The following is a 26,308-nucleotide window of genomic DNA, read 5'->3' as shown; positions in this document are numbered from 1 at the left end:
TTTTTGCCAAAATAATCCCAAAAATTTTCCACAGGGTAATCAATCAAAAGGCTGTTCTCGGGTGCATCGGCTTCGGCGGCTGGAATGGAATTTTAAAGAAAGTACTTCTGTTGTCTAAAAAGAGCAAATGATGCTGAACTAGTACTAAACCCAACTGGCATCTAGAGTTCACAGTATGTTGGAAGTGTCATACTGTCCTCAGTACTATGTGCTACCAATCATTGTGATTGCTTTGAACCTCAGTACTATAAGCAAGCAGATAACATTCAAAGTTAATGAATACATTGTATATAATTTATTGTTATTTCTTTGACGGCTGACTAGTTTAACACCCTTTTAGCAACTACTAAGTTGTAAGGAAATTTTTAAATTCGACTTTTTTATAATTGACAGTAAAATGTTGGAAATACGGTGATTTTAATATGCAAAATATATTTTATGAAAAAATTGTTATACAAATACACCAGTATTGTTTGCAATTAACATTAAATCAACTGTCCAATTGGGAATCAAACTGCTGCCTGTAACAAACATTTACATATGCCTATGAGTATGTAGTAAATATATGTTGGTGCTCAACGGTATTTGCTTTGATTTTAATATACTGTCTAATAATATATACTCATACAAACCCACTGCTCCCACCAACATTTAATTTCCTTTCGAAAGTAAGTAGATAACACTACTGGCGCACACTGCGTATGAGCAATTTTTAATGTACGAGCATCTAAGCGTTAATGTTAGTGCCATTGTGTGAATGAGCGCATATTATCCTTGATCCTTTTTATAGCTAACAAAAGCAAGCATATCCACTTGTACAAAAACAGCAAAAATATGCAGATACTTGTACAAAAACAACAAAGACCACTAACGTCGGTTGTTTTAACATATTATATATAAAAGTATTTACATACACCACAGATATTGCTTTTCACATTTTTTCCTCTTTCATTACAACATGCATGCTTAGTAATGTATGTTGTTGGGCTTGGTGTTGCTCACACGCACATATACAGTTATCGACGCTGAAGTTTAAATAAAATTCCACTATATCTAAACCGCAGTGGAGAGCATTAAAAGAATGCAAAAATATATATAAAATACCGTAGCTAACGGAAGTCGGTGAAGCTAGCGTTAAAAAAATGGAAAGGCAGCAGCAGTGTAAACCTCAACTAAATAAATAGCATTTTCCACATCATATCCTGTCGGCTGGAGTAGCTCGCAGCTAAAGCGTGTAGTCGGCAAAGCGGTGAGGAAGCAGCACAACAGCCATTGCGGCGGTTTAGTGTGTTTGTGCTGTGGATGTGAATTTTTTTTTTCTAACTTTCTCTCGCTCGCTACAACTGCTGTGTCACATTCTGCCCCCCGTCTAACTATTTGCGCATGCTGCTACAATAGCTGTCGCCCGTTTTCCGGCTGTTAGTTGCTGTTATCATTTTCATTTCATCTGCACCATCTCACACTTCCACGGACATCCTATGGATGACAACATAATTTTTAGGACCTTTCCGGTATAAATATTTTTTGAAATATATGAGTAATAACTATGTGTTATTAAGTATTCAAGTATTTTTGGTGCGTCACAAGGTATTTTAATTGTGAAAACGTGTTTAATGCGTCAGAAATTTGAAGCCTCATGATGGCAAGATAGCTTGGTATGCTTTGGATCGTGCAAAGTCGCCATTTTTAGTTCGAAGATGTTGTATTGAAGAACCATCATTGCTCGGCTAAATTGGTTAATTTTATCGAATGACATAGTTGGAACATTCCCCGAAAGGGTAGCGAATAAGAAGGATAGATGGAATTACGGCGGACTAAGGGCTGATCTTCTGACCACCGGTGACAGAGATGCAACTGTGGGGGTTTGAAATAATGATCAAGTCAAGTTATATATTAAGATATGACTTCCAAGATGTTTCCACCTCAGCTTGGCGGAAGCTTGCAGCCGTGAAAGGAATGTCGACATCCGTTTACCTCGCCTTTTGTAATAGAAAAAATTTTTTTTTGTGTTTTTTGGAATTTTATGGCAAAGAGCTGTTCGGCTTAGCTTGATCATCATGACATCGTAAAGATTCCTATTTATAGAAGAGTATTATAAGGCATAGGGCATTTTTTTAATGAATCCGGGGCGAAATTATCCTATTTATCTTTCCTAGGATTAAATTGAGATTAGTCCCACAAATGTTTACCGGTTCCAGAGTTAAAGAGCTTACTTTAAATGAAATTTGTAGGTCACTTTGAGTAGGAAGGTAGTTGCAGCAAAAAGGATAGCAAAACACAGAAAATTTTTCAGTAAATAAATTCTATTTTATCTACATGTTATCTTGAGTAGATATACCACATATTATTAAAAAAGCTACTCCGGAAGCAGCCGTCATTGATGCTGACGACAGAATGAACAAAAGAAGTATATAAATCATTCAGCCATACAGTGCATATCTTATCTAATCCAGCTACAGCTGCAACTCGTCTCAGAATACACCGGCTTTGGTTAAGTTTATTGCTGCTCCACTCTAAACTCTTCATATTTTACAACAAAAAGGTACATGTCTCCATTTGCTTTCATATATCTTCGCTATATATATAAACAATCCCTTCGTTACTCCACATAATCATTAATTTTACTGCCTAGTACTACCTATCTACATTTAAACACATTACTTCCAGGCACATACAAACAGTGAAATATATTTGAGTTCTGATTTTCGTCACTTTTCCGTCATTCTGCTCCTCCTGTATTATCATTGCGCACTTACTGCACACTCACGCTTCGTCGCCTTTTAACTTCGCTTCCTGCCATCCTGAATGCCATTGTCGACTTTTGGCGCCCTTTAGCTCAACTTCAATCATCAGTCATCGTCAACACCCTTTTTCCACCGACTAGACTTTTTGACTGTGAAAATTATGTATATTTTTAACTTAACACAAACTTTTCATATTTGTTTTAAATGAGTTGCTTCAAAGAAGTTGTAAGTAAGATTATGCGCAAGTGAACCAAGTGTTGCCAACTAAAGGGGGAGGGGGCGGAGAGGAGGCGGAAACTAACTTTGAATTGTACTTATAGTGCTTCCGGTAACTCGTTGTATTATCAGCACTTGTGCGACTTGCTACAAAACTTAACTGTTCGGCAAGTGAAATGTGAGTTGTTGTTTTGTTGTGATGAAAATATAAGTTTTTTCTGAGCTCCATACTTTATTTTGATCTTACATAACATTACTATTTTTTCTTTGGAATGCTGGGGGTACGACACAATCATTTAGCTTGATTCGGTCGAGCTTTTTGTTTGCAACTCAAAGTGATCCTTCAAAATAAAATTCGAAAGAACTAAAGTCTTAACTATAGGCCAAACATTATTTCAAAAAAGAGCTGGAAAGGTCTCCTAATCACATTGGTCTTCCCAGCTCCAAAGATGGTTCTAAAATCTTTAAATAAAGCCGGTAGGCCTCTCGAAAGAAAAGAAGATCTCACAAAAAATTTAAAGATATCGATTAGAACTGTCGGCAACTAAGGTTTACTGGAAGGTCTCAAATAACCAAACAATCACGATATTTGGGAAACTTTTGCGATCCATAAAGTTTGAGAATTACAAATCTAAAATATTTTGATGGAATAACTCACAGCCTCTAACCGCAAGGGACTTCAGCATCGAAATATAGTAACTTATCTTGGGTCCATTAAAATCGTTGAGAAAATAGCCCATTAGGCAGAACTCAAAAAAAGGTTAAAAAGGTTTCTATCAGAAATCGCAAATTGCAATAGACGGTGCAAATATTAAATGGTTCTCTTATTATTATGATTCTTCTATAAAACAAATTACGTTAATTCAAGATTTGTTTAGCGACTCGTAGAAGTAATTCGAAAATGGATGAGTCCCATTATTATCCAGTTAAACATCTAGGCCACTTTAGAGATAACACGGAACCACATGCTATACCACATACTATGAAGTTATCGAAATTTACTCGATCCCAACTTCCAGAGTTGGTTCACTTGTTCGGAACGATTATTTGTTTTTTAAATCTTCACTAATTTGAGGCCTGTTGGTTCCTTGGTGTTTATTCAGCGAACTTTCCTTAAAGAAACTTCGTTAAAAGACCTCTGCAGAAACAACCGTTTGAAACCAATTTAGATGAGACGTGGTCTGGGCCAATCTCTGGTGCTGCAACTTCGCTTCAACTCATTTTCATTTTTTCGTTAAAGTTCCTAGAAGTCGTTGTCGGATGCATGAAACTTGTTCATAATACTTTCAATTTGGTAGCTACAGTTTGCTTTTGATTTGAGATAGAAAATGAGCCTTGTTTACTTCGTAAATAGCATGTTTATAGAGAACGAATTTAACGTCTGAAATGTGTAGATATCATTGAGCGAAACTTCTGTTGTTGCCTCCACTAAGTACCGTCTAAGCTGTCAAATAGTCTGCACAAACTTAAAATTATGAGAAAAACGACAGCTGTTTTATTTATGGATTTACTTGCTACAAATGCGTTGGCATGCCACGTGAAACTCGCTAAGACATAAATATGGCATAAACAACAGCAACAACAACGATACACAGACATTTATATTAACAAACACGCTATTATATAATCGCATTTAACACAAGTTCGCGAAAAGGCAAGCGAAATAAAGACAACAACGCTAGAGCCCAGTGCCTCAGAATCATAGCAAAGTGCTGCTAAAGAAATTATGTACATAAATGTAGGGTGCTTCGTACGGGGGCTTCGTTTCAAAAGTAAGGTTTAGTTAATAAAATATATCTTAGTGGTTTAATTTTCGGCGAGCTCGATGACGATACGTGGCTTAACTTTACGAATGACGTGCTTTATTTTCAGATTAAAAAGGTTTTACATGCAAGCACCAGATTTTGAATTACAACGTTGTATGGCAGCTATATATGCCTCAGAAATCTCTATCGGCGGTTCATCCAAATATGCAGATTCTTGGGAAAACCGAAAAGCTTAGAGCCGCAGATGGGACAAAAGAATTATACTTTTTCACTATTCTACCAAAGCCAGAAATATAATTTTTTTGAAAATCTTGGACTCGCATAACACTTTAAACCATACTGGTCGAACATACCACAATCTTTTTGCGCCAACCAATGTATTCTTACAACAAATTGGATGTCTCATATTACCTTATTTTTATATGCTCAACAGGGTAATATTAAGTTTGTCACGAAGCTTGTAACACCCAGAAGAAAGGGTCGGAGACACTATAAAGTGTATATATAAATTATCAGTATGTCGAGCTGAGTCGACTTAGCCATCTGTCTGTCTGTATATACATATACGAACTAGTCCCTCAGTGTTTAAGATATCCTTTTGAAATTTTGCAAATATCATTTTCTCTTCAAGAAGCTGCTCATTCGTCGGAACTGCCTATTTCAGACCACTATAACATATAGCTGCCATACAAACTGAACGTTCGGAATCAAGTTCTTGTATGGAAAACTTTCACATTTGTCAATGTATCTTCACAAAAGTTGGCACAGCTTAGTTTCTAAGATAAAAATGTAATCTCTGAAGAAATTGTTCAGAATGGTTAACTATAGCATATAGCTGTCATACAAACAGAACGTTCGGAATCAAGTTCTTGTATGGAAAACTTTCGCAGTTGACGTGGTATCTTCACAAAATTCGACATGTACTACTGCTTACGGTAATAACATAATCTCTGAAGAAATTGTTCAAATCGGATTACTATAGCATATAGCCTCCATACAAACTGAACACATAGCTACTAACAGAAGTGCACCTGTGAAGGCTATTTAGCTTCGGTGAAACCGTAGTTAACGTTTTTTATTGTTTTATTCTAAAAACCCCGCTTAACTGTCACGAATATTGCCAACAATAACATTGAATAACGTATATTTTTGTAACAAGAAACTATATGTGGCACCCTTTACATTACACGTGCTGAGTATTGCTATGCCATGTCGTATGTGTAATTAGAATTTCGGCGTAGACAATTTGTGCTTTATAAGTTTTTGATGAACAAGCAAAATGGTTGTCTTTCATGGTGGAGGTTATGAAACTTTGTGGCAGCGCGCATACCTACATCCACACAAATACATTAATATACATACATGCATATACATACTTTTCTGCATATACAGACTTTTCTACAAATGCATATATACATTCATATAAGATCCTGCAAACGCTTGCCAGCCTTTTACTTCGCTCTTCGCTACACATCGTAATTTATGGAAATTACAGTTTAAATTAAATGCATTTTTAATAAACCGCCAACGCATTTGGCGCTACGGCGGCAGAACGCTTTTAAAACTGCGACTATGAAATTGTAAGTAGTTAATTGCATTCAAAGTGCGCCGTGGAGCTTCGTATCTACATGTCTTGCAAGGCAGTGCAACGGTAAAAGCAGATAGTTGACAGAGTCAAAGGACACAAAATGAATACATATGTATGTATATGTGAAGTGTCTTGGGAGTGCAGTGAACCCTTTCGTGGTCGTGCCACTTACTCGTCTACAATGCCACAATTACGGTATGTTGCACGGTATGCGGCAAGTAGTTGCGTGAATCAAACCAATTTGAACAGGTGAAAGTAATTAAGGTTAAAAGCGGGCAAACGGAAGATTGCGCGTTACAAAGAATATCATTGCATTCGTAATAGCGGAAAATAAGGAAATGAAAGCGTTGTGTATTTGTTAGTAGTAGTTGTTATTATTTCAAGTTGTTGTTGCAAGCGCTAATAAATTCCTACAGTCTGCGTGCAAGCGATTTTATGCCACTCCAGAGCTTAACTAGCAAATAAATAATATTTTTAGCGGCAAGCTTAAATTCGAGAAGTTTATAAAATAGAACAATAAAAAAATAAAATAAAATGTTTGCAAAAACGAGTTTCTCGAAGAAAACCTTAGGCGAGAATAACTTTTACACACATGTTATCTTTCAAAATTTCCGCCAAACAAACTTTAAATCACCAAAAACACATTTATTTACTAATTTAACTTTTTCTAAATTCCCCCACCCCTATTTGCAAATAACTCCTCATCGCTCTACTCCCTAGGCTCAGTGTGTGCCTCAAATCTCATTTGTTTTCATTTTGCGCACTCGAAATTACTAAAGTTGCCGCCTGCACCACTCAAGAGCCCACAAAAGTAAGAAAGAAGTACAAAAGAAAAAAATAGCAATAAAAAATAACAACAACAACAGCAGCAACTAAAAATCGACAGAAAAACAACGAAATATATTAAGAGTCCCTGAAAAGAAACTGACAAATCGTTCCTTGCTTTCTGCACTTAAGCGCTTATCAGCGTCGTACAGTGCGTATGAGTGCCATGAAAATTGTGCACAAAGGTCAAATACAAATAAATTGGCCATTAGAGAGCAAAGTGGAAGCAGCATATAATAGAAAAACTAAACACAATAACGTCGCGTTGTTGTGCGCAAATTCGTATTGTCAGTTGTTGCGATTTTTCAAAGAAAAAAAATGAAATTAATGATTTGAGGCTGAAAGAATATCGACTTCATTGTTGCTTACATCTTTTCATTTAGAAAATTAAAAGGGTAAAATATGTAAAGATGTAAAGATGTACAATCACTTTTCGTAAGAAAGAGAAGAAAAAACGTTATAATAGAAGTCACTCATATTGAAACCAAATTTGACTTTTCGTTAAAAAATGGTTGCATATTGGTTATATCAGACAGCGGAGAGATATAATATCAGACAGATAAAGATGATGTAGTGAATCGTAAGCAATAAAAACTCCATTTTCTCCACTTTTTTGATGAAACATTGCTATGCATTTTATGCGACGATATATTCTTGAGAATATTTCACAACGGGAAAAATTTTTCAGCCTTTCTTTTTGTAGGTGGCTGATGAATATAATGAGAGAATGCTTTGATACACCGTTCTTCATATTCCTAAAAGCCTTGTATTGTTTTGTGTGACTCTATTTACTACAAAATTCGCTCAGTTTTGTAGTTGTGTAGTTGAAGTTCTGTTAATTTTTTTTTCCAAATATTAAACGCGTTACGATGTAGGGAGTGAAATAAATGCGACAGCTAATTAGAAACAGTTGTTTAAAGAATTAAAATACCTGCTGGTGCTAATTTTTAATAATAATATTATTGATTTCTGGTAAGGATATGTTTCAAAGTTGTGCCTTAAAATGTATTTTTCAAGTTTTTTTAGTGGGGAAAAACAGCCTGCCCTTCGCAGCTACATTTTTGACCTTCGTCGGTCTGAAAAGATTTCCAAGAAATTTCGAATCAGGTTAAATGCTCAAAATAAAATTGTTTTGAATGTCGTTAAATATATACAAAATTTTAAAACTATTTCCAATATTGCACGCAAAAAAAACCGAAGAACTTAAACAGAAATGTACCGTAGAATTTTTACTATCTCCCGAAGATACCCATAAAAAGAGGTCCACTCACATTCTACGCGAAATTCAAGACCAATATAATGTCCAAATATCCAAGAAAACAATTTCCTGGTGTTTGGTCAGATCTGGACTTCAGGGCAGAACTGCCTGAATGCATGAAACCACTTCTGACTAAAATTCAAAGGGAAGAATGCGTTCACTTTGCCAACTCTTATTGGTCTTGGACACGAACTCAATGGAAGCATGTCGTTTGGAGCGATGTAACAAAAATTATTTTAAAAGGTCTTGATGGGCGAAGATATATTCGCCGTCCAATCAACCAAGAATTTGATCCTCGCTATGTTTCGCGAATAGTGAACCATGGTGGAGGATATATTATGGTGTGGTAATGTTTTATTTGGCGTGCTGTTGATCCACTCCATAAGGTTGATGGAATTTTAAGCAAGTAGAAATACGTCGACATCCTAAAAAATGTCATGTTGTCATGGACTAAGGAAAATTTGTCTGTTATAAGGAAATTCCAACAAGACAACGATCCAAAGCATTAGATGATGTTGACACAAAAGTGTTTTGATGAATATTCCATCAAATATGTAGGAGTAGCCATACTATAGCCCAGACTTGAACATCTCTGGCGTGATGTTAAAAAGCCGTTAGTACCAAAAATATCCCAAATATTACTGTTCCTTTTGGTAAAATAAGGACGGCATGGCAAGCAATATCGGCGGTGTGCTGCCAGAGTCTTATAACGTCAACTCGCAGTAGATGTAAGGGCATATTAAAGTATTAGGGTTAAGCAATAAAATACTGACTGAAAGCAAGCAAATTTTTGTAATATGATTATTTTTTGCTTATAAAATATTTTCGTTTCTATTTTTGTTAAAATTTATATTAAAAAACGACTTTAATATACTTTTTTCTACTATAGTTTAAGTTTAACATACGTTTCAATAAAATTAGTGAAGAAAGCAGTAAAAAATACGAAGTTTTTTGGAAAATAACTTTTTATTACTTCAAAATAAGTGGCGTTTATGATTAACTGTCAGCAGCTGTATAGACTTATGTATGGATAATATTTAAGACCTAAAATGATTTTGACATAAATCAAGCAATATAATAATATGGATATTAAGAAGTTATATTCTAGGCTCAATGATATTTACTATAAATTTATATAAAACAAAGTATAAAAGATAAAAAAGTTTATAAAATATTTTTAAGATCGCTGAAAGCGCCATCTGCCACTAAATGGGAACATGCATGCATATATTATAAAACGTGTAACCAACGAACTTATAAGAGCCATTGTAAATTTAGACATACTGAGTTAAAGTTGTGATTTGTGGAAAAAATTAGAAATATGAAGAAAATCTGTCTGATATTTAAGAAATTTTTAAAATGGTGTGGGAACTTAAGACATTTAAAGAGGTATATGTAAGCCTTTTTGAGAAGCAAATTGTAAAGCTCTGGAAAAAAAAAATTTCAGAAAGAGTTGTCAATTCTGCTAAATGTTAGAAAATGTGCAGCGCATGCGTAAATTGAAACATATTTTTTGTTAGAGTTGGGAATTGTGATAAATATTTATATATTACAAATATTATTGTGCATATGAGCTGGTTTAGAGAGAATTGTTGTACTTGTGCGCAATAGAAAAATAACCTATATATTAAAGAAAATTATTATTGTATGTCTAAAAACATAAAACACAAAATACTGATTTCTTCAAATTAATATAAATCGGATGCTGGAAATTTATAAAATTATATTTATTATCGTCTTTACTTTGAAAGCTTGCAAAATTTATTACGGAGATGGAAAATTGGAAAAAAGAGTGTCAAAAAAAAAAAAGAAATAGGCGCTTTCAGCTTTCTAAATAGAGACAGGACAGCACTAATAACCAGCTGGTAAACAAACTATGCTCAACTTGATTTAGGCGCGCTTAAAATCATTAAATAAACCATTTGGAGGAAGAAATCTTACATTATTTTCCTTTATAATATCAAATTATACGAAGAAGAATGAATACTCCACACAAAATACCGTTATATTGCCATGACCACAACACGTGTAGCGTGTGCTTTATTGCCGGCAAAAGATAAAAAAGTAAGAACTGGCCATTAAGTCACACTTACTATGTAATGATCAGAACCATGACAAGCAAATGACCACGAAACTCAAGACACTTTGGGCAAAAATAAGAAAAAATAAAATACATTAACAACAGAGCAATGACACGAGCACAGAAACGGAAGAGAACACATATAGGGAAATGTCCTTGCATATATCTTCATATATCTTGTTTTGTTGGTGTTCAAAAGTAGGTATGTATGTGTGTATTTATGAGAAGTGACAAGCGGCAATAAATCTTGCGAGCAACACAATAAGAGTGAGTAACTGCGCGTAAATTGAACTTGCAATTGAGGTTAGGGACGTTGGCTGGAAAAATAGAGATAAATAAACAGAGCCGAGCGATGGACTGAGCAACAGCAAGAACCGAAAAGCGATACAGAAAATAGAAAAAAACATTAAAATAAGTAGAATAAAGCGGAAAAAACCGGAACTGGTCTGAGTAGTGGGTGTGAGAAGGAAGACAAACAAAGAAAGCTGTGAGCTAAAAGCATTAAAGTCAACTAACTATTAACCCAAAAACAAACCTAAAAAAAAAATAACTGTTTGCCAGATATAATGGAGTAACAGGGATAAGCGGCGGCCTCAACACAACAAGTATGAATTATGAGACACAACTATAGCTCTTAGGCGCGTGCAACACAAAGGACTTTCTGAGAGTTTTAAGATATATTTCCATCATTTGATATGTGGTATGGCAACACATAATATAAATACACAAATGTATAAGAAAGAAAACTTTTGATGCAAAAAATCGTACGGTAAAAAAAACAAAAACAATCTGGAAAAAGGAAAGCTTTCAACTCGAGTCCACTTACACTTCCTGGCATCATCCAACTTTTTTGTTGTTGCTTTTCGAAGCCACATTGTTTGAGTGCGATTGTATTTGATGGCTTTGGCATAGTTGCTGTTATTTATTACCATCAAAGTGAAGTATACGCACAGGCGCTTAAGCATATGGGCAGTCAAATCGCTGGTACTTTATGCCACAGCTGCTACAAACGACACACACGTGCTCGTACTACAGCAAAGACAGCGCGTTTAAGTTGAAATCCTTGCCAAACTTTTGCCTTAAATATGTTTTCATTAATGTCGAGTGAGTGAATTGCGCTTCTGATTGACTGGCTGAGTGACTCGGCGTCGCTTGAGCGCGTGGAAAGTTTCCGAATTTTTTTCCACATACTTTTTCTTAGTTCGCAACTTAAGAGTGTGCTGAGATAACGATTTTTCTTATTTTTGTCTTTTTTGTGTGCAATTTTTCCCAACTTCGCTTGCAACAAAATTATCGCTTAATTTCGCTGGTAATCCCATATTTTCATTTTGCTCATTTGTTGCTCTTGTCAAATATATATTTATATTTTATATTTCTCTTTGCTCTGTAATCTGTCATTTTGACTTTGTGAAAAGTTGTAAACCTCAAATTGTCACTTGATTGTCCATTTGTCTGCGTTGCAATTTGTTAGCGAAATTTGTCGCTTATTGACAATCAATTTAATGTTTCATTGCGGATAAATGTAATGAAGTGAGTTGACATAATTTCGGAATTCGCTGAAATTATAATTTAAATTTGTTCGAAAGTTTTATTATTTATACTTTTTTATAAAATAAAAATAAAAAGAAAATTTTAGTAAATAAATATTAAAAAAAAAGTATATAAAAAAACGCTATATAAGAAAACCGTGCTTTAAAGTCTTTTTCTTATGATACATATAATTTTAGGTAAAAATTTTGAAAAAGCACCAGCTACATCACTTTTTTGACCCCCTGAAAACGTCTTTTGAGTATCAAACATGAGTATCAAATATGGGTGAAATCGGTTCGCAACCACGCCTGAAATCTCGATTATTACTTTATCATGCGAGAGTATAAAATGTTCTGTGACACCCGAACTTAGCCCTTCCTCACTTGTTTCTTTCTATATTGGCACACAATAATTTTCCACATAATCATTTACCATAATTTGAAATATTTAATATATATAGATATAATAAAATAACGTTTTACAAAAAACTAGTTAAAATTAAATTTAAAAAAAAAATACTTAAACCATTACAAGTGTTTTGTTTTGCTCCACCAGATATTAAGTAAGTGGCATCCGTGCTTGTAACAACTCAAAGCACCTTGGTCATACACGCATTCAAAGTACGAAAAATCAACGAAAGCAAGTAAAGCCAGCTAGCATTGGGTTTGAATCTTTAGTCTAGTGGAATCAACAGTCCGTACTTCTTTCGAAATGAAGCTGATGACAACGTAACTGCCAATGGAGAGCTTTGTAGATCGATGTTAACCACATTTTAATGGCCGCAATTGGAAGATGTAGACCTTGGCAACATTTGGTCTCGACAAGATAAGGCTACGTGATACACAGCACTTGGAAATTTGTTTGAAGTTTGAAAATTTGATTATTTCAAGCAGTTGAGATTTAACTCTCGAAAATTTGGTTCATCGAAATTCATTCATATACACGGGCTATTTCTCTACCAGTCTCTATGAAAAAGTATTAAATTGTTTCGATCTTAAAAACAAAAGTAGAATTTGTGACAATTTCGTACCATTTCAGAAAACTATATTGGTTTGTCTTGTTATGAGTGGTAGGAGGGAGAGACTTTGCTTATAACTACTATGAAAGTTTGATAGTTCATCTCATTATTATAATGTTGTGAGTTACAATGCTCTTACAAATCATAAGTAGGCTAAGTTATTTCCTTGCAATTCAATCAGTTCAACTATTAGTTATCAATTCTCAACAAGCTTATGAAGAGCGGTTACCCTTAGAAATTCTCCGTTGGTAATGCCATGTTCTGGTTTATAACCCAAAATAAATTAATTTTAGCAAATAGTAGTTGGAATTTTTGCTCTAATTTACTTTTATCTAATTTTTTCACTAACTTGTAAAGCTACCAGCGAGTGAGTAATAAAAGTAGAAAGTTCAAATACTCAACCAATTTTTATGCTCCAATTATTTTTATTCCAATTTACAATTTATCCTTGCAAACAAGACGGCTGTGCACGAAAAATAAATTATTCTTAATTATTTCACTGCAATAAAGTGCTTTCATATTCTTTATTTACAGCACTCATAACTGAAGACAGTGCAACGCGAAACCTAAACCCCTCCAGCAATACAGTGCAAAAACAAAGGTAGGTGCGCCCATATAAACTAAAAGTCTTTATTATTATGATTATTACTTTAAATTACAAATTACACTTAATTACATTATGCTCCAATTTTTCGGCATTATTTCACACATAAATAAAACACAAAGCGAAGAAGTCAAATAATTAATTGAAATGAGGAAAGCAGAAAAGGAAGTGAAGGAGTCGGACAGTCAGTCCGGTCGCAAAGTGAGTGAGAGAGCAAATGAGTGTGAGTAAGAGAAATCATGCTCAGCACTAATTGCAGGCAATTAATGTGCAACACTTCAAAGCAGAACACTGCAGGCTATTATAAAATACTGAATGTATTTAGCTATATATGAGTGAATGTGTATATTTATGTGCGAGACAATTTACAGATGTTTGGCAGCCAACACTGACCAGCCAAATAACTGGTTAAGTTCATTATGCTCTTGGCTGGCACTCCAAATGGTTGGCTAGCTACTACCTTTACATGATACCACTTAGTTAGTGGGAGGTCAAAGGTTGCAGGACAATATATCTGTATGTCTGTGGCTGCCTCAGGCGCACTAGCGCTGTAGCGAACTGGTCGTTGAACTGCTGCGTGGTTGACGGATGCTTATGCCCAGTTCTCTGTGGTGCAAAAGGATATAACAGTAACAAGGTCGCCTGCTTTAGTTGACAGTTAAGTTAGTATGGTGTTGTTGTCAGTGAATGGTATTTGCAAATGCTACAAATGAAATTGCAGCTAACTCATTTTGCTATAAAGGGATTTTATTGCGGTTATATTTTAGCTTCCGCCGCCAAACCCTGCTAGCGCTTAGCAAAATAATTTCTGGTGTTCTCTAAGTGCAGGGGGGCTAACGCTATTGCTTTGTAAACCCATTTCACCCTCACCACAGTGTTGGAAAATTTGCTGCGGCTAACCACACCTTTAACCCTTTTGCAATTGTTTTTCCACGGCGATTGCTGTTGTTGTTTTGTTTATAATTTACAACAACAAATTCAAGTGTTGTACATATACTGTAGTCTACTCTGTGCTAAAACCAACGTTGCTTTAAGCAAGTAAGCATTTATTATTTGAAATTCAAACCAATATATAGGGTGTTTCAGTTGTTATTTGTACTGGAAACCCTACATTTACCTACAAACATAACTGTGAATAAGTTGAAATGTGAACTTCGCTTGCATCGAAGTTATATTACGCTTCATTTGGGTATTTCTTACAGCATAAAAATATATTGAAAAATCTTCATTTTGATTTTGATCGGCTATATCCTTTAGTAGTGCGATCAGAAAAGTTTGTTGGGAGATTCATGCCAAATGTCGTGCATATATCTCGCCAAATAAAAAATTTTTTCATCCGAGCGTGGCAGCTATATGCTACACTGGTTCGATAACAGCGGTTCCGACAAATGAGAAGCTTCTTGTGAAGAAAAGCACTGCAAAATTTCCGATATCTTAAAAACTGTGGAACTAATTCGCATATATGTATATGGAAACTCAGCTCGTAACTACCACATTCTTTATAGGATCGCTGATGTTTCACCCTGCTCAGGACATAACAAACAACAACGTATTGGTACTCAATATAGCTCTAAATAACTAGTTTTCTAGCACAAATGCAATCAAGGTAACTCATATTACAAATTACAATAACAATTACTAACACTAAAATCAATACATACATTTTGTTGGCCATTAGCATTAAATAGTAATAGTTAAAAAGCATCGGAAATTGTGTGGACGACAAGCTGTACATAGAAGAACATATATACAGTGACACCTATAAGCATATATCTATACATGTTTATATGTATGAACATATATATACACATTTACACACCCCAAGCTCCACATATAACCACTCCATATTTACACCCGTCTATTTGCTTCTTTCACTATTTGCTTCCATAGTTCTTGCTTTTCCTCCTGCTTTCCTCCTGCTTACGTGCCAAATATGTGCCGCTTCTATTTCTATTCATTTTACCCCCAAAGGTGTTTCGTTTCCAACCCTCATTCTATTAGCATTTCTACTTCGTATATTATTGCTGAATTATGACAAAGTGGTCAAAGCAATGACCTTAAAGTACGCCCAGCAAGCATTCGGAAAGAAAGCGTGTATAACGGTAAAGAATAAAATTAAACAAGTAAGGAAGGAATAAGTTCGGGTCTCGCGTTTCTAAAGAGAGTATTATAGTTTTGTTCACTTAACGGTTGTTTTTAAGTCCTAAATTTAAAAGAGTCAGATATAGGGTTATATATACCAAAGTGTTCAGGGTGACGAGTAGAGTTGAAATCCGGATGTCTGTGTGTCCGTCCGTCCGTCTGTCTGTCCGTCCGTCCGTGCAAGCTGCAACTTGAGTAAAAATTGAGATATCATGATGAAACTTGGTACACGTATTTCTTGGCTTCATAAGAGGGTTAAGTTCGAAGATGGGYAAAATCRGCCTACTGCCACGCCCACAAAATGGCGGAAACCAAAAACCTATAAAGTGTCATAACTAAGCCATAAATAAAGATGTTAAAGTGAAATTTGGCACAAAGGATCGCATTAGGGAGCGGCATATTTGGACGTAAAAAGTGGGCGTGGCCCCGCCCCTACTAACTTTTTTGTACATATTTCGAAAACTACTATAGCTATGTCAACCAAACTGTATAGAGTCGTTTCTTTTATTCATTTCCATATACAGTTCAAAAATAAAAAAAATCGGATAATAACCACGCCCACCTCCCATACAAAGGTTATGTTAAAAATCACTAAAAGTGCGTTAACCGACTAACAAAAAACGTCAGAAACACTAAATTTTACGGAAGAAATGGCAGAAGGAAGCTGCAAGCAGGCTTTTTTTAAAAATTGAAAATGGGCGTGGTGTCGCCTACTTATGGACCACAAACCATATCTCAGGACTCGACCGATTTCAATGAAATTCGGTATATAATATTTTCTTAACACCCTGATGACATGTACAAAATATAGGTGAAACCGGTTGACAATCACGCCTGAAATCTTGATTATCACTTTATCATGCGGGAGTATAAAATGTTCGGTGACACCGGAACTTAGCCCTTCCTTACTTTTTATATTTTAGTCGATTTTCAAATATCAAACTCAAAATCACTGAGAATACCATAATGCATTGCTCTTAACGGATAAACTTTTGCAAATGGATAATTCAAGGTTATAATAGCGATCCAACCAGAGATATAATATCCTACGAAGTGAGGAACATAAACTTTCTGCTTCTTTTTCGCATTTTTGAAATCAACTCTGCTAGAAACATCATAAATATGTATCATGTTTGAATGAGTTTAGCTCCCTCAGTTTTGGGTCTCAATACACCTCAGAAACGTAATTTATTTAGTTGTCACTATACCCTGAGTGTAAAAAAAACATACGAATCATTCAAAAAAGTAATATATCTTCTAAATTTGTTCGCATGAGCACGAGTATTTGAGCCTTCGATGGATCTTGCGATATTATTTTCATATAACTGACTCCAAATCTACCTTTTCGAAATAGTTTTTTGAACTCTTTCAATTAATCATATACATAATTTTGTTTAGTGATATATTTTCAAATAACATAGTACTTTTGTTTTTTCTACGTGAGGTAATGCAATTGCTGAAATTTACTCAGATGAAATGAATCTCACTATATCATGATTTTGCTCTGTACCATGTTTCAAAGATGGATCACTACCTATGCCTAACAGCATTCGTTACATTTCAAAGATCGCGGTATGGCTCCACAAACTTTCTTTCGTTATAAGTACATCAATTGTTACAATTGGCCATTCCTTGAGGTAAATTATGTCAATATATGGGTAAATATAAGTAGAAATCATTATAATTCTCATATCTGTGTTAAAGATTTGCTCTTTCATGGTCTTGGGATGTTTATAAATTCTGCACCGAAATGAAGTTATTTATACTCGTTCCATTTTTTACAAACAAACCGACCTAAATATTCAAGAAAATTAATCTCACAAAATCTGTTTCTGTCAAATCAACTTATTTCAGAATCAGTGAAAAAGTTCAATACTCCCAGAGCTGACATTATTAATCTTATCTTTTGGAACCTCAGTATTTTTGTTATAAAAATTTTACGAAATAGTACTAATTTTGGTTTCAAGGAATTATTTGAATAAGTCTTACTCTTTTTGTAAAACCTTTTAGTTTCCAAATTGATATTATTGATATATTCTCTTTAGAAAGTTCAATGGAGACAGTATTTAGAAAAGAGTTTCGGAAATCAGTAGAGACTTTTTAATATGAGTTCTGAACTAAGCTAGAAGTACATATATCCGGTAACATTGATAGAGATAAGAATAACATTTTTTTACTTATCTACTATTTTCTTAAGAAAAAGTGTCAAATATGGTATAATCTGTAAACTAATGACATTGTGACTATCTAAAATGCTAAAAACTTTCAGCCATTCATGAGACTTTTCTGAAAACGCAACACGAAATCAGCAGCTAGTATAGCTTGACCAACGATAAAACTCGACCACATTCCTCTGGCTAATTCCCAATGACTAGTGGCCTATAAAATTTGTAACAAAATTTATTGTCGCTCATAGAAATCTAAAATTTTACATTCCATACACGCATACATACATACAAGCATATGCTCATGCAAATAACCACTCACTGATATATTGGACATACAAATCCGAGAATTATGACCATGTATCTACCGAAAAGTGTATCAAAACAATAAATTTCAAATGCCGGCAATGGCACACAAGTCAATGGAGTAAAATTGGCTAAAAATATAAGCAAGTTTAGCAGAGGCAAAAACAAAAACGAAAAGGAAAATCAAATACAGAAATAAACAACGTAACGACGAAGGCATACATAGAGAACACGCAAATATTTTCATTGCGCAGTCAACGAACGAAATCTGGTTAGCAGTAGATGTTTTTATCGTTGTTGTAGTTATGGTTATGGATACTCCCTTGCTGGATGGGAATTCAAAAATGTCTGGCAACACTGGCGCATAGCAGTTAAAGGAGGAAAAATGCTTGACAAAAAGAGCCGTTGCTGCAAAGAGCAACAAAGTTCGCCACCGCTGCAGTGCACACACACACACATACACATGCATATTCACACATACAAATACTTATATATACATATGCACATATACATATATGATTTTTGTATGTATTTATACCATCGAGGGGTTGTTGCTGCCAATGTTATGTGGAGTTTTCAGAAATTCTTGGTGCGTTAGCTCGGCATTAATGCCGCTGTAAATGTAAATAAATACGCAACAAATAAATTTTCTTTTGCAACCCTCAACGCATGCATGGCAGAAGGAAAAGGTCTCAAACGAAATAGAAACAACAACAACAGCAATAGCAGCAACAAATCGCGCAACCACAGCGCAATTCAGCGGCAAAACGCCCAATCGACCGTACGCCAAACAATGCGACAGCGAGACTGTCAGCCGGTACCGTTAGTTATGGGGCGAATATGTATGTACTCATGCGTCGGCATCTCGCCTTTTCGCCGCATACCGCTCCTGTCTCAGTGTCGTTTCAGATTTATACTTACGATGTATGTATGTGTGTAATATATGTTGTTTTGGACTTTTTTCTTTTCCATTGCATACATTGCGGCGCTTTGATATAGGAAAACTTTACTGTGTTGAATTGGTTTCGCTTTACATCCGTAATATGTACATATGTATATGCATGTGTTATTTTGTTGTCAATATTGTTGTTTATAATGCTAGCTACTGCCTCAAGTATATGTTTCAGCTGGTTCTCTGTGAGTTTCTTCCGCTGTTTTTTACTGCTTTCCACGCTTATTTCATATACACATAGGTATGTTGTTGTTGATATTATTTTCTCATCGCGTTGTTGCCACATTTCAGCTGCCATCTACATGTAGCATAATAAGCGTCGTACGGCATTTAGATGTACAACGGTGTTCACCCCTATCCTTGGTGTAATTCAATTTCATCTTCAATTCCTTTTTCAATCTTCCGTTATTCATTCTTGCTTTTGCAGTGCTGCAACTGATTTACCCAATTCCTGTTCCCTAGTATTCTAATAATTTATTGTATTAACACTTGTATGATATTTCACTTCAGTGTATATGGCAGTTTACAAGTTGTTTTGGTATTTTTGCAACGGAATTTAGAAAATGTTTGCTATTTAATTTGTAACATAAATAAAAACAATATTTTTTAATGCGAAAAATTTATTTCACTTTAATTTCTCTATTTTTATCTTAAGGAAAGTATAACTGGTTAATTTAAATTATTTATTAAGTTATAGGCTGGGTAGGGAACGACAAACTATACGCTGTGATTCTTGGCGCATGTTGGTTTTAAAATATGATAAATCTTAATGAACCCAATGATTCGATGATCTTTTACATTTTCTGTACAGATATGGTTCGGTAAGGCCGCTGCTGAAGCGCCATACATTTTTTCCGCTTTTTCGGTTATACTTTAATCCCTACACTGTAATTCCAACCATACGTTTGGTACCATATATTCAATCTTTGCCCCGTCCATCGCACTTTTTGGACGGCGATGAATTCAGCTTTTACTCTTACGATGACTTCAATCAGCTGGACAACGGCACCTACCTAATTAAGGGACCGGAAATTGCAGGTACATGTCCTTAACACGTTTGCTGTGGTCGACCTCAAAGGGGCAAAGGGTTTCTCATCAACCCGTTGATGCAAAAAACTGATTAGCAATAATTCGCTGAGTATTTATTATCAAAATGTTAGAGGTCGTAATATTATACAAAACTTTCCGATCTGTATTTAAATAGCGCCACTTATAATTTTAAAATCATTGCTTTCACAGAAACTTGGTTAAAGCCCCACATTTTTGATAGTGAAATATTCAAAAGCGAATTTGAAATCTTTAGATATGACCGGCTGAACAAGAAAGGAGGTTGTGTCTTGTTTGCTGTTCATTCTTCAATTCCATCTGAAGAAGTCGATATTTCGCATGCAGACTTCATAGAATTTAAGTGCCTTCGTATTTGCGCTAATAGTGGCGGCTATATCTACTTAACTTTATCTTATATACCGCCTCACTCGGACATATCTGTATATATGCWGCATGCTTCATTAATAAATAATGTTTTCTCAATGGCTAAYAATACTGATTCCATGATTGTTTTGGRGGATTYCAATTTACCGTGCGTATCATGGAAATCTATTGATGACTACACCATTAATATTAGTACTCGCTAATGTTTTAATGAGTTCTTAGATAAAATGTCGGAGTTGGGTCTTAACCAAATTAATTTAATCTCGAACGAGTTTGGTAGGTTCTTAGATCTAGTCTATGTTGATAATGCTTCAATGTTCTCTGTTGACCGATGTGATCCTTTAGTTCGGCCAGAAGACTCGTATCATCTTGCCTTGGAAATTAGCATCGAAACCATTGCCAACTTTGCTCATAATAATACACAAGACCTTTGTTTTCGGTTCAACTTTGGGAAAGCAAATTTTAAGAGAATTAATTACGAACTTTCTAAAGTTACTTGGCCTGATTAAAGTGGCAAAATTGAACTTATTTGAAAAATATGTTCCGAAGTGTGTTGTTACTCATAAAATGAGTTCTAATTTATGGTTTTCGAAAGAATTATGTAAATTAAAAAATAGAAAATCTCGTGCTTTTAAACTTAAAAAAAACTGGTTTAGTTGCTGACTATTCAAAATATTGTAAATTGTGCCGACAATTTGCTGAACTTAACAAAACATGTTGTAATAATTATATAAATAAAGTAAAAAATAATATTATACGTAATCCTAAATCGTTCTATGGTTTCGTCAACTCCAAACGCAGGTTTCTAATTTTCCGTCCGCTATGCAATATAAGTCTAGTATGTCTAGTGACAAGCACACCATTTCTAATATGTTCGCTGAATTCTTCAAGTCCAATTACTCTCCAAAATCTCCAAAAWATGTTCCGCATCAGCACAAGTTATGTCCGATTTCTTTCATTAATRCACCTACCATTTCCGAAGCAGACGTCTTACATCAGTTAAATATATTAGAACAATCATACAATTATGGCCCAGATATGATTCCATCGTGCTTTCTTAAGAAATGTGCCAAATATATATACCAAGCCCTAACAAAACTATTTAATTCATCTCTTATGCAGACTTATTTCCATCCATATGGAAAAAGTCATTTATAATTCCTTTACATAAGAGTGGATTTAGGTCATCTATTGAAAACTATAGGGGAATAGCAAAGTTGTCTGCAATACCTAAACTTTTTGAAGCAATTATAACAGACGACATAACCTTCCGGATCTCWCCACTAATTTCTTGTTCTCAGCACGGTTTTCGTAAAGGGAAATCTGCAATAACTAATTTGCTTGAATTTGCATCACATGTATCAACGGGCTTTAGGGAGAATAAGAATACTGATGTTATATACACAGATTTTAGTAAAGCTTTTGATCAAGTAAACCATTCAATTCTTTTGAATAAACTTGATCTTCTTGGTTTTCAACCAATATTTCTAAAATGGGTTGCTTCTTATCTTAGTAATAGAATTCAACAAGTCATATTTAACAATACTCTTTCCGATATAATCAATGTTCCTTCAGGCGTTTGTCAAAGTAAGCCATCTTGGTCCAGTTCTGTTCTTTTTAGTTATTAATGACATATCATCTGTTGTTAAGTTTTCAAAAGTTTTATTATATGCTGACGATGTAAAACTTTTTAAATTCATTCACATCAAATAGCGAAAGATATCAGGTGCAAACAGACTTAAACAACCTAGTTTCTTGGTGTGATAGAAATGACATGCCATTGAATCTTAAAAAATGTAAAACGATGTGCTTTTCACGTAGATCTGTAGACCCTACTTCATANGAGGCCTATATTAGAGTATGCTTCCGTGGTATGGAACTCTTGTTATCAAGTTCATTCTGAGAAAATAGAGTCGTTCAAAAACAATTTTTACTTTTTGCCTTAAATCATTTGCATTGGGATTCCAGTTTAAATCTTCTCCCTTACACTAACCGTTTAAAACTTATAAATCTCCCTACACTCGCTAGTCGTAGGGAGATGCTCGGTATAATATTTCTTGTAAAACTCAGCAATAGGTCAGTCTGTAGCCCATCTCTCTTGTCTAATATTAATTTTAACATTCCCGCTCGCTCTACCAGGCAGTTTAGACCTTTACTTTTAAAATTTTCTAGAACAAGTTTCGAGTTAAAGGAACCATTCCGCCGTATATGTCACGATTTCAATTCTCATTCCAGSACATTTGATCTAACAGATTCACTCTTTACCATTAAAAAAAATTATTTTATCTACTCTTAACAAGTAACATTTAAAAACTATAAACTTTAATCTAATTCTTAGTTTTGGCTGTTGAAACTTTTGTTTCTGTAGCTGAGCAGCTTAAGATCGCAACGTTTAAAACTAACTTGCCTTTTATGACTCGGCTAATTCCGCTCGTTCGCGGATGGCGCCCCTCGCGTCGGTTGGGCGGGAGGTGGGTAATCGTTGGGTATTATTATCAGAGATCGCCTTCTAAGTTTAGCTCGCCTTTATGCTGATGTTTTTTGGCAATCCAGAGGATAATTGGTCTAAAACCGAAAGTCGGTTGTAAAATAGTTGTTTCTGATCACTCCTAAGGGAATGACACTAACAAAACTTTCCTCACTTGCGTGAACTTTCCAACATTCTCTTCTCCAAATAACTTTCTCCTAATACGTTCCGCTTTTCATTCCATTCTGATATAGCTTTATTTAGATATCGTGGACAACTTTTTAAAATAGCTTTAATCGATTGAAGCTGAGATATGCATTTTTACTTCTAGTAGCAGCCCGGGTATATAATTTGTATGGTAATTGGAAGGCTTCACCTATAAGGTATTATTGAAAAGGTGATTTCTACCTCCATGTCAAAAAACGAGTATTTTCGTGCATTTTTTGTGAGTGTTCATAAACATTCATAATTTTGATTTTTCACAAAATGACGGTTTCTCAAAAAATAGGTGCTTGACTCAGAGTGATTTAAAAGATCGACCATTACCTGACAAACATAGCTAAGAAGAATTGCCAGTCGATTCATCAAGCCTTTTGAGAGGAATTTTCCGCACCAACTCTGAAAAACACGTCTTGAGAAAGGATGTATATAATCCCTTAAGTTAAACCACTATCACGAGTTTGTAAAAGGTTAATCAAAATGACTCAAGAGATCCCTAAAATCTTCCGTTTATTTTGCTTATTTAAATATTTTGCTAAAGATATTTCCGAAACTATTTCGGGACCCTCCGACTTAACGTCAATTCCACTTGTATCACTTCTTAAAATCTAAAAACAACTTAAGCAATTCTTCAGCGAAATAATGTTATTTTGATATCAATATATTTATATTTGCTGCTCTTCATTTTTAAATATAAAAAACAAAAAACTTTTGAACCCAACTTTTGTTCGGCTTTCTGTCGATTTTCATGTCTTGTGGTTTTGTAGACAATTGTCGTTACACCGAGTTTCGGCTTTTGTACCGTTATACACACACTCTTCATATATATATTTATTATTGTTGTTGTGCTATTTTGCATCAGCATGCGAACACAACCAAAGCAAATTGTAGAAACAAAAACAAATTTTTTACATATTACACTACACAAATAAATTTAGCATCTGCTGGCATTCTCGAACTCCGTCTATCTCCCGCTCTCGCTCCCGCTCTCGCTTTCTCTAACTCCTATACTTACAGACAAAGAAAACTTTTCCGCCCAACAAACTCTTGATGAAAAGTTTAAATTGTCAATTGAAAGTGATGAAAAGTTTTTTGATTAATTTCCACCGTTAGATAACTGTGAACATGATTCATGCGCCCCACGTTAAGGGAATACGAGGAACTTATCACTGCACTGTAGTGTATTACGGCCATTTAAAGAATGAAAATAAATGCGAGTTGTGACAACGGTGGGATACATATGATGGTCCGTCATCAAATGTGGTGCGAAATGTGTGCGTGTGAAAGCTCATCGAATGTCTCAAATGGTTAATAAAATGAGAAATGAAAAGAAAAATCATTTATTTTTGAATTGAAAAAAAAATTTTGGACAAAAATTCTTTAGGGACTTTATTATCTGTGCTACTTTTTAAGCCTGCGAAAAGTTTGATAAATGAATTGCTTCATTTTTGATTCTAAAAGAATACGATGCACAAAGCCGCAAAGATACTTCTGATATTTATGAATTAAATTTAATGATTTTGTATACGAGTTATAATAAAAGAACTCGACCGAAGATTACAGCTATTATCGTACCAAATAAAGAATATTTTCTCTCCAAGAAAGTTTGTACAGAAAACGATTTTTTGTTAAAAGCGGTTTGGGATGTCAATGAAATTCTTTATTCCTGTGAAAGAAAATTCGATGCCATTATGTATGGAACTCGATTTCTTTTACATGGTTACAACGGTCAGGAATGGAGAAGTGTCCACAACTCAATTTTCGACGGTTTTCAAGTATAAATCAGCCGATACTGCTACAATTTCATGTCCAATATTTATACGAAGTTCATCAATCGTCGCTGGTTTGTTTGCATAAACAATAGGCTTGGCATAGCCCCACAGAAAATAGGCTAACGGCGTCAAATCGCACGACCTAGGCGGCCAACTTATTGGATCATTTCGTGAGAAAATAAGTTCAACAAATTTGGTTTACAATAAATCGATTGTAACATTCGGTATGTGGCTTGTGGCGCCAACTCATTGGAATCACATATTGTTCAAGTATACATATATCATCCAATTCGGGCCAAAAATATTCGGTTCTAATTGAGCGATAGCGATTCCTATTCACAGTAATCATCACGGAAGAAGTACTGCCCAAGACTCATAAACCACACCAAACCGCAATTTTTTCAGTATGCAATTGTGACTCATGGAGTACGTGCGGATTGCTGCCTGGACAATAATACATACTTCGCTTATTGGGCGATAGCCAGAAATGAGCCTCATCGTTGAGATAATTTTTCGATGAAAATACGAACATACGAGGATTCTGACGGTCAAGCGACTTCAGTTCTTGCGTCAGTTTGATCTTCTAAGAGTGTTTTTTTCGAAATGCGCCCAACGATGTCGCAGATATGCTAAACGCTTGAGAACGATGCGCTACTTCAGCAATATTCTCGACATTATCAGCACTTCTTTGTCTCACTGGCACGGGAATATTTCGTAATGTGCCTGTGGATTTTTCCACTAGACGCCTAATTGTTAAACTCGGTCTTAAAGTTGAGGCCGTTGACTCCGAATTTCGGTAGTATGTTCTTGTTTAATAATTTTGACTCATTGAATGATGATTTGGCAAACCTTACTGAAAATAAATGTTAAAATTAAAAAGTGTGGCGTCGTTTGTTGTCACTATCGGTCTACTTTTGAAGCGTCCCTATTGAAAAGCTCGTTATTTGACTCGGTTTGTTTCACTGGTTCGTCATAGTTTTTATACATCTGTTACTTTAAATTCGATATTGAGAGCAACTTAATTCCGTGTGCTCCAAGGATCTCGGTAGATCCTTCATGAGACGTTGTCGTAGATTTTAAGTCCGCAGTAATTGAATAATAGGCACTTACTACATTTCATGCCTTCTTTTTTGTATTATTGTATGAATTTGAAAATTATTATTTATTAACTAATAAATTAAATTAATTATTTAATTTTAATTATTACTTCTAAGCAGTAATTAAG

General features: G+C 34.8%; 1 long non-coding RNA gene across 1 annotated transcript in view; it reads left to right on the top strand.

The window, feature by feature from the left end:
- LOC108970244 overlaps positions 1 to 26,308 on the top strand; it is a 79,689-nt gene that overhangs the window by 24,971 nt on the left and 28,410 nt on the right. The window contains exon 2 of the long non-coding RNA XR_001993465.1: positions 13,560 to 13,626. This is a non-coding gene — a long non-coding RNA (uncharacterized LOC108970244). The remainder of the gene's footprint in view (positions 1 to 13,559; positions 13,627 to 26,308) is intronic.

Source organism: Bactrocera latifrons, unplaced genomic scaffold (genome assembly GCF_001853355.1).
Source record: "Bactrocera latifrons isolate USDA-ARS-PBARC rearing strain unplaced genomic scaffold, ASM185335v1 scaffold_291, whole genome shotgun sequence".
NCBI lineage: Eukaryota > Metazoa > Arthropoda > Insecta > Diptera > Tephritidae > Bactrocera > Bactrocera latifrons.
The sequence above is the reverse complement of the archived record's forward strand: the minus strand, read 5'-3'. Positions and strand labels throughout refer to the sequence as shown.